Here is an 8,906-nt window from a genome sequence, read left to right as displayed (position 1 = left end):
CATATAATACAAGAAGCAAAACTCATAATATGTGATGAATAAAAATATAGTTTGAAGTAAAATACCGATGGTTGTTAGAAGAAAGAGGGAATGCCACTCGGGGGCATCCCCAAGCTTAGCTGCTTTCTACTTCTTGAATATTATCTTGGGGTGCCTCGGGAATCCCCAAGATTAGCCTTTTGCTTGTCCTTATTCCTTCATCCATCATAAGATCACCCAAAACTTGAAAACTTCAATCACACAAAACTCAACAAAACCTTCGTGAGATCCGTTAGTATAAGAAAGCAAACCACTACTATAAGTATTGTTGAAAACCTATTCATATTTTATTTTTGCATTATATATACTTTATTCTAACTTTTATATGGCGAAAACTCATCAAAGAAAACCATAGAATCATCAAACAAAGCACACAATGCAAACAAACAGAATCTGTCAAAAACAGAAAGTCTGTAGCAATATGACTACTTCAAATACTTCTGTAACTCCAAAAATTCTGAAATGTTAGGACAACGAGAATAATTTGTTTATTAATCTTATGAAAAAATAATCAACTCAAAAGAACTCTTCTACTAAAAGTGAAAAATAGTTTCGTGAGCGCAAAAGTTTTTGTTTTTTAGCAAGATCAAATCAACTTTCACCCAAATCATTCCAAAGGCCTTGTTTGGAACAAACACTAATTTAAACCACAAAAACACATCTAACCAGAGGTATAATTGTGTATTTTATTGAAAACATCAAGAAAAAAAAGCAAAAAGATACAAGTTGGGTTGCCACCCAACAAGCGCTATCGTTTTACGCCCTAGCTAGGCATAACGCGTAGCATCTAAGTGTTGTCATCTTTGTTTCTAGATCCATATGATGCCCACATGATTGATTCATATGGTGGCCTAATTCTTGTTCTAGGGAAGTGTTCCATTACCTTCCTTAGCGGAAATTGAAATTTAATATTACATTCTTTCATATCAATCACGGCACCAATAGTACGTAAAAACGGTCTACCAAGTATAATTGGACAAGACGGATTGCAATCAATATCAAGAACAATAAAATATGTGGGCACATAATTCCTATTTGCAAGAATAAGAACATCATTAATTCTTCCCATAGGCTTTTTAATAGTATAATCTACCAAGTGCAAATTTAAAGAGCATTCTTCAATATTGGTAAGACCAAGCACATCACATAAAGATTTCAGAATTGTAGAAACACTAGCATCCTAGTCACATAAAGCAAAGCACTCATAATTTTGAATCTTGACTTTGATAGTAGGTTCCCACTCATCATGCAATTTTCTAGGAATAGAAACTTCTAATTCCATTTTTTCTTCAAAAGCTTTCATCATAGCATCAACAATATGTTTAGTAAAAGCTTTATTTTGTTCATAAGCATGGGGTGAATTTATGATGGATTGCAACAAAGAAATACAATCAACCAAAGAGCAACTATAATAATTAAAGTCTTTGTAATCCAAAATAGTGGGCACATCACGAGTTAAATGTTGGGGAACGTCGCATGGGAAACAAAAAAATTCCTACGCGCACGAAGACCTATCATGGTGATGTCCATCTACGAGAGGGGATAAGTGGTCTACGTACCCTTGTAGATCGTACAGCAGAAGCGTTTAGAGAACGCGGTTGATGTAGTGGAACGTCCTCACGTCCCCCGATCCGCCCCGCGAACAATCCCGCGATCAGTCCCACGATTTAGTACCGAACGGACGGCACCTCCGCGTTCAGCACACGTACAGCTCGACGATGATCTCGGCCTTCTTGATCCAGCAAGAGAGACGGAGAGGTAGAAGAGTTCTCCGGCAGCGTGACGGTGCTCCGGAGGTTGGTGATGATCTCGTCTCAGCAGGGCTCCGCCCGAGCTCCGCAGAAACGCGATCTAGAGGAACAACTATGGAGGTATGTGGTCGGGCAGCCGTGAGAAAGTCGTCTCAAATCTGCCCTAAAAGCCCCATATATATAGGAGGAGGGAGGGGGACCTTGCCTTGGGGTCCAAGGGACTCCCAAGGGGTCGGCCGAGCCAAGGGGGGGGAGGACTCCCGCCCCAAACCGAGTTGGACTTGGTTTGGTGGGAGGAGTCCCCCTCCCTTCCCACTTCTTCCCTCCTTTTTTTTTCTTTCCTTTGATTTTCTTCTCTTGGCGCATAGGCCCCTTTGGGGCTGTCCCACCAGCCCACTAAGGGCTGGTGTGTCTCCCCAAAGCCTATGGGCTTCCCCGGGGTGGGTTGCCCCCCCCGGTGAACTCCCGGAACCCATTTGTCATTCCCGGTACATTCCCGGTAACTCCGAAAACCTTCCGGTAATCAAATGAGGTCATCCTATATATCAATCTTCGTTTCCGGACCATTCCGGAAACCCTCGTGACGTCCGTGATCTCATCCGGGACTCCGAACAACATTCGGTAACCAACCATATAACTCAAATACGCATAAAACAACGTCGAACCTTAAGTGTGCAGACCCTGCGGGTTCGAGAACTATGTAGACATGACCCGAGAGACTCCTCGGTCAATATCCAATAGCGGGACCTGGATGCCCATATTGGATCCTACATATTCTACGAAGATCTTATCGTTTGAACCTCAGTGCCAAGGATTCGTATAATCCCGTATGTCATTCCCTTTGTCCTTCGGTATGTTACTTGCCCGAGATTCGATCGTTAGTATCCGCATACCTATTTCAATCTCGTTTACCGGCAAGTCTCTTTACTCGTTCCGTAATACAAGATCCCGCAACTTACACTAAGTTACATTGCTTGCAAGGCTTGTGTGTGATGTTGTATTACTGAGTGGGCCCCGAGATACCTCTTCGTCACACGGAGTGACAAATCCCAGTCTTGATCCATACTAACTCAACTAACACCTTCGGAGATACCTGTAGAGCATCTTTATAGTCACCCAGTTACGTTGCGACGTTTGATACACACAAAGCATTCCTCCGGTGTCAGTGAGTTATATGATCTCATGGTCATAGGAATAAATACTTGACACGCAGAAAACAGTAGCAACAAAATGACACGACCAACATGCTACGTCTATTTGTTTGGGTCTAGTCCATCACGTGATTCTCCCAATGACGTGATCCAGTTATCAAGCAACAACACCTTGTTCATAATCAGAAGACACTGACTATCATCGATCAACTGGCTAGCCAACTAGAGGCATGCTAGGGACGGTGTTTTGTCTATGTATCCACACATGTAAATGAGTCTTCATTCAATACAATTATAGCATGGATAATAAACTATTATCTTGATACAGGAATTATAATAATAACTATACATTTTTTATTGCCTCTAGGGCATAATTCCAACAGTCTCCCACTTGCACTAGAGTCAATAATCTAGCCCTCACATCACCATGTGAACTACATTGTAATAAATATAACACCCATACAGTTCTGGTGTCGATCATGTTTTGGCCGTGGAAGAGGTTTAGTCAGCGGGTCTGCTACATTCAGATCCATGTGCACTTTGCATATATTTACGTCCTCCTCCTCGACGTAGTCGCGGATGAGGTTGAAGCGTCGTTTGATGTGTCTGGTCTTCTTGTGAAACCTTGGTTCCTTTGCTAAGGCAATGGCACCAGTGTTGTCACAGAACAAGGTTATTGGATCCAGTGCACTTGGCACCACTCCAAGATCCGTCATGAACTGCTTCATCCAGAAACCCTCCTTAGCCGCCTCCGAGGCAGCCATGTACTCAGCTTCACATGTAGAATCTGCTACGACGCTTTGCTTGGAACTGCACCAGCTTACTGCACCCCCATTAAGAATAAGTACGTATCCGGTTTGCGACTTAGAGTCGTCCGGATCTGTGTCAAAGCTTGCATCGACGTAACCTTTTACGGCGAGCTCTTCGTCACCTCCATACACGAGAAACATCTCCTTAGTCCTTTTCAGGTACTTTAGGATATTCTTGACCGCCGTCCAGTGATCCACTCCTGGATTACTCTGGAACCTACCTGCCATACTTATGGCCAGGCTAACATCCGGTCTAGTGCACAGCATTGCATACATGATAGAGCCTATGGCTGAAGCATAGGGGACGGAGCGCATATGCTCTCTATGTTCATTAGTTGCTGGGCACTGAGTCTTACTCAATCTCGTACCTTGTAACACTGGCAAGAACCCTCTCTTGGACTGTTCCATTTTGAACCTCTTCAAAACTTTATCAAGGTATGTGCTTTGTGAAAGTCCTATCAGGCGTTTTGATCTATCCCTATAGATCTTAATGCCTAGTATGTAAGCAGCTTCTCCTAGGTCCTTCATAGAGAAACTTTTATTCAAGTAACCTTTTATGCTCTCCAAAAGCTCTACGTTGTTTCCAATCAGTAATATGTCATCCACATATAATATCAGAAACGCCACAGAGTTCCCACTCACTTTCTTGTAAATACAAGATTCTCCAACCACTTGTATAAACCCAAATGCTTTGATCACCTCATCAAAGCGTTTGTTCCAACTCCGAGATGCTTGCACCAGTCCATAAATGGATCGCTGGAGCTTGCACACCTTGTCAGCATTTTTAGGATCGACAAAGCCTTCGGGTTGCATCATATACAACTCTTCCTTAAGGAAACCGTTAAGGAACGCCGTTTTGACATCCATCTGCCAGATTTCATAATCGAAAAATGCAGCTATTGCTAAAGTCACGCCTAGACGACGACGCCCGTCCTGGGCTGCAGTAAGTAGATCGAGAGGTCGTTCCGCCCCTTGTCCCCGAAGATGGGTAATATGTTCTCATACAATGTTGCTCCAACTTTTTTCTAGAGGGCCTAGCTGGCGAGCGATCCCAGTCCGAGCGGAAACGGACGTGGCCAAAACATATAAAAAAGATCGGCCTGATTCTGACGGACTTAAGCATCGCTACGGGTGAGAAAGTCTCATCGTAGTCAACTCCTGGAACTTGTGAAAAACCCTTTGCCACAAGTCGAGCTTTATAAACGGTCACATTACCGTCAGCGTCCGTCTTCTTCTTAAAGATCCATTTGTTCTGAATAGCCTTGCGGCCCTCAGGTAGTATCTCCAAAGTCCACACTTTGTTCTCATACATGGATCCTATCTCGGATTTCATGGCTTCTAGCCATTTGTTGGAATCTGGGCCCACCATTGCTTCTTCATAATTTGCAGGTTCATTGTTGTCTAACAACATGATTGATAAGACGGAATTACCGTACCACTCTGGAGCAGCGCGTGATCTCGTCGACCTGCGTGGTTCAACAGAAACTTGAACTGGAGTTTCATGATCATCATCATTAACTTCCTCCTCAACCGGCGTCGCAACGACAGAGGTTTCCCCTTGCCCTGCGCCACCATCCAGAGGGATGAGAGGTTCGACAACCTCGTCAAGTTCTATCTGCCTCCCACTCAATTCTCTCGAGAGAAACTCCTTCTCGAGAAAAGTTCCGTCCTTAGCAACAAACACTTTGCCCTCGGATTTGAGATAGAAGGTGTACCCAACTGTCTCTTTTGGGTAACCTATGAAGACGCACTTTTCCGCTTTGGGTTCCAGCTTTTCAGGCTGAAGCTTTTTGACGTAAGCATCACATCCCCAAACTTTAAGAAACGACAACTTTGGCCTTTTGCCATACCACAGTTCGTATGGTGTCGTCTCAACGGATTTCGATGGTGCCCTATTTAAAGTGAATGCAGCTGTTTCTAATGCATAACCCCAAAATGATAACGGCAAATCAGTAAGAGACATCATAGATCGCACCATTTCTAACAAAGTACGATTACGACGTTCGGACACACCATTACGCTGTGGTGTTCCAGGCGGTGTTAACTGCGAAACAATTCCACATTGTTTTAAGTGAGTACCAAACTCGAAACTCAGATATTCACCCCCACGATCAGACCGCAGGAACTTGATCTTCTTGTTACGATGATTTTCCACTTCACTCTGAAATTGCTTGAACTTTTCAAATGTTTCAGACTTGTGCTTCATCAAGTAGACATAACCATATCTACTTAAATCGTCAGTGAAGGTGAGAAAATAACGATATTCGCCGCGTGCCTCCACGCTCATTGGACCACACACATCGGTATGTATGATTTCCAACAAGTCACTTGCACGCTCCATTGTTCCGGAGAACGGAGTCTTAGTCATCTTGCCCATGAGGCATGGTTCGCACGTGTCAAGTGAATCAAAGTCAAGTGACTCCAAAAGTCCATCAGCATGGAGTTTCTTCATGCGCTTTACACCAATATGACCCAAGCGGCGGTGCCACAAAAATATGGCGCTATCATTGTTTACTCTAACTCTTTTGGTCTCAATGTTATGTATATGCGTGTCGCTATCAAGATTCAATATGAACAATCCTCTCACATTCGGTGCATGACCATAAAAGATGTTACTCATAGAAATAGAACAACCATTATTCTCAGACTTAAAAGAGTAACCGTCTCGCAATAAACAAGACCCAGATATAATGTTCATGCTCAACGCAGGCACTAAATAACAATGATTTAAGTTCATCACTAATCCCGATGGTAGCTGAAGTGACACTGTGCCGACGGCGATTGCATCCACCTTGGAACCGTTTCCTACGCGCATCGTCACTTCGTCTTTCGCCAGCCTTCGTCTATTCCGCAGTTCCTGCTTCGAGTTGCAAATGTGAGCAACAGAACCGGTATCAAATACCCAGGCACTACTACGAGAGCCGGTTAAGTACACATCAATAACATGTATATCAAATATACCTGATTTCTCTTTGCCCGCCTTCTTATCTGCCAGATACTTGGGGCAATTGCGCTTCTAGTGACCCATACCCTTGCAATAGAAGCACTCTGTTTCAGGCTTAGGTCCAGCCTTGGGTTTCTTCGGCGGATTGGCAACAGGCTTGCCGCTCTTCTTCGAATTGCCCTTCTTGCCTTTGCCGTTTCTCTTGAAACTAGTGGTCTTGCTCACCATCAACACTTGATGCTCTTTACGGATTTCAGACTCTGCGACTTTCAGCATCGCAAACAACTCGCCGGGAGACTTGTTCATCCCTTGCATGTTGTAGTTCAACACAAAGCCTTTGTAGCTTGGCGGCAGTGATTGAAGGATTCTGTCAGTGATAGCTTCTTGTGGGAGTTCAATCCCCAGTTCAGCTAGATGGTTTGAGGACCCAGACATTTTGAGCACATGTTCACTGACAGACGAGTTTTCCTCCATCTTGCAAGCATAGAATTTATCGGAGGTCTCATACCTCTCGATCTGGGCGTTCTTCTGAAAGATAAACTTCAACTCCTGGAACATCTCAAATGCTCCATGACGCTCAAAGCGACGTTGAAGTCCCGGTTCTAAGCCATACAAGACTGCACATTGAACTATTGAGTAGTCCTCCTTACGCGCTAACCAAGCGTTCTTAACATTCTGATCAGCCGTAGCGGGTGGTTCATATCCTAGCGCAGCATTAAGGACATAATCCTTCTTTCCAGCTTGTAAGATTAGCTTAAGATTACGAGCCCAGTCTACAAAGTTGCTTCCATCATCTTTCAACTTAGCTTTCTCTAGGAACGTATTAAAATTCAGGCTGACACTTGCGTGAGCCATGATCTACAACACAAATATATACAAAGTGGACTTAGACTATGTTCAAGATAATTAGAGTTCAACTTAATCAAATTATAGGCTAAACTCCCACTCAAAAAGTACATCTCTCTAGTCATTTGAGTGGTTCATGATCCACTTACACTATCCCAAGTCCGATCATCACGTGAGTTGAGAATAGTTTCAGTGGTAAGCATCCCTATGCTAATCATATCAACTATATGATTCATGATCGACCTTTCGGTCTCATGTGTTCCGAGGCCATGTCTGCACATGCTAGGCTCGTCAAGCTTAACCCGAGTGTTCCGCGTGCGCAACTGTTTTGCACCCGTTGTATGTGAACGTTGAGTCTATCACACCCGATCATCACGTGGTGTCTCGAAACGACGAACTGTAGCAACGGTGCACAGTCGGGGAGAACACAATTTCTTCTTGAAATTTTAGTGAGAGATCACCTCATAATGCTACCGTCGTTCTAAGCAAAATAAGGTGCAAAAAGGATTAACATCACATGCAATTCATAAGTGACATGATATGGCCATCATCACGTGCTTCTTGATCTCCATCACCAAAGCACCGGCACGATCTTCTTGTCACCAGCGCCACACCATGATCATCCATCAACGTGTTGCCATCGTGGTTGTCGTGCTACTTATGCTATCACTACTAAAGCTACATCCTAGCAAAATAGTAAACGCATCTGCAAGCACATATGTTAGTATAAAGACAACCCTATGGCTCCTGCCGGTTGCCGTACCATCGACGTGCAAGTCGATATTTCTATTACAACATGATCATCTCATACATCCAATATATCACATCACATCGTTGGCCATATCACATCACAATCATACCCTGCAAAAACAAGTTAGACGTCCTCTAATTTTGTTGTTGCATGTTTTACGTGGTGACCAAGGGTATCTAGTAGGATCGCATCTTACTTACGCAAACACCACAACGGAGATATATGAGTTGCTATTTAACCTCATCCAAGGACCTCCTCGGTCAAATCCGATTCAACTAAAGTTGGAGAAACCGACACTTGCGAGTCATCTTTGAGGAAAGGGGGTTACTCGTAACGATGAAACCAGTCTCTCGTAAGCGTACGAGTAATGTCGGTCCAAGCCGCTTCAATCCAACAATACCGCGGAATCAAGAAAAGACTAAGGAGGGCAGAAAAACGCACATCACCGCCCACAAAACCTTTTGTGTTCTACTCGAGAAGACATCTACGCATGAACCTAGCTCATGATGCCACTCTTGGGGAACGTCGCATGGGAAACAAAAATTTTCCTACGCGCACGAAGACCTATCATGGTGATGTCCATCTATGAGAGGGGATGAGTGATCTACGTACCCT

The sequence above is a fragment of the Hordeum vulgare genome, chromosome 3H, assembly GCF_904849725.1.
Source record: "Hordeum vulgare subsp. vulgare chromosome 3H, MorexV3_pseudomolecules_assembly, whole genome shotgun sequence".
In the NCBI taxonomy this organism is placed as follows: Eukaryota; Viridiplantae; Streptophyta; class Magnoliopsida; order Poales; family Poaceae; genus Hordeum; species Hordeum vulgare.
Note: the sequence above shows the minus strand (reverse complement) of the source record.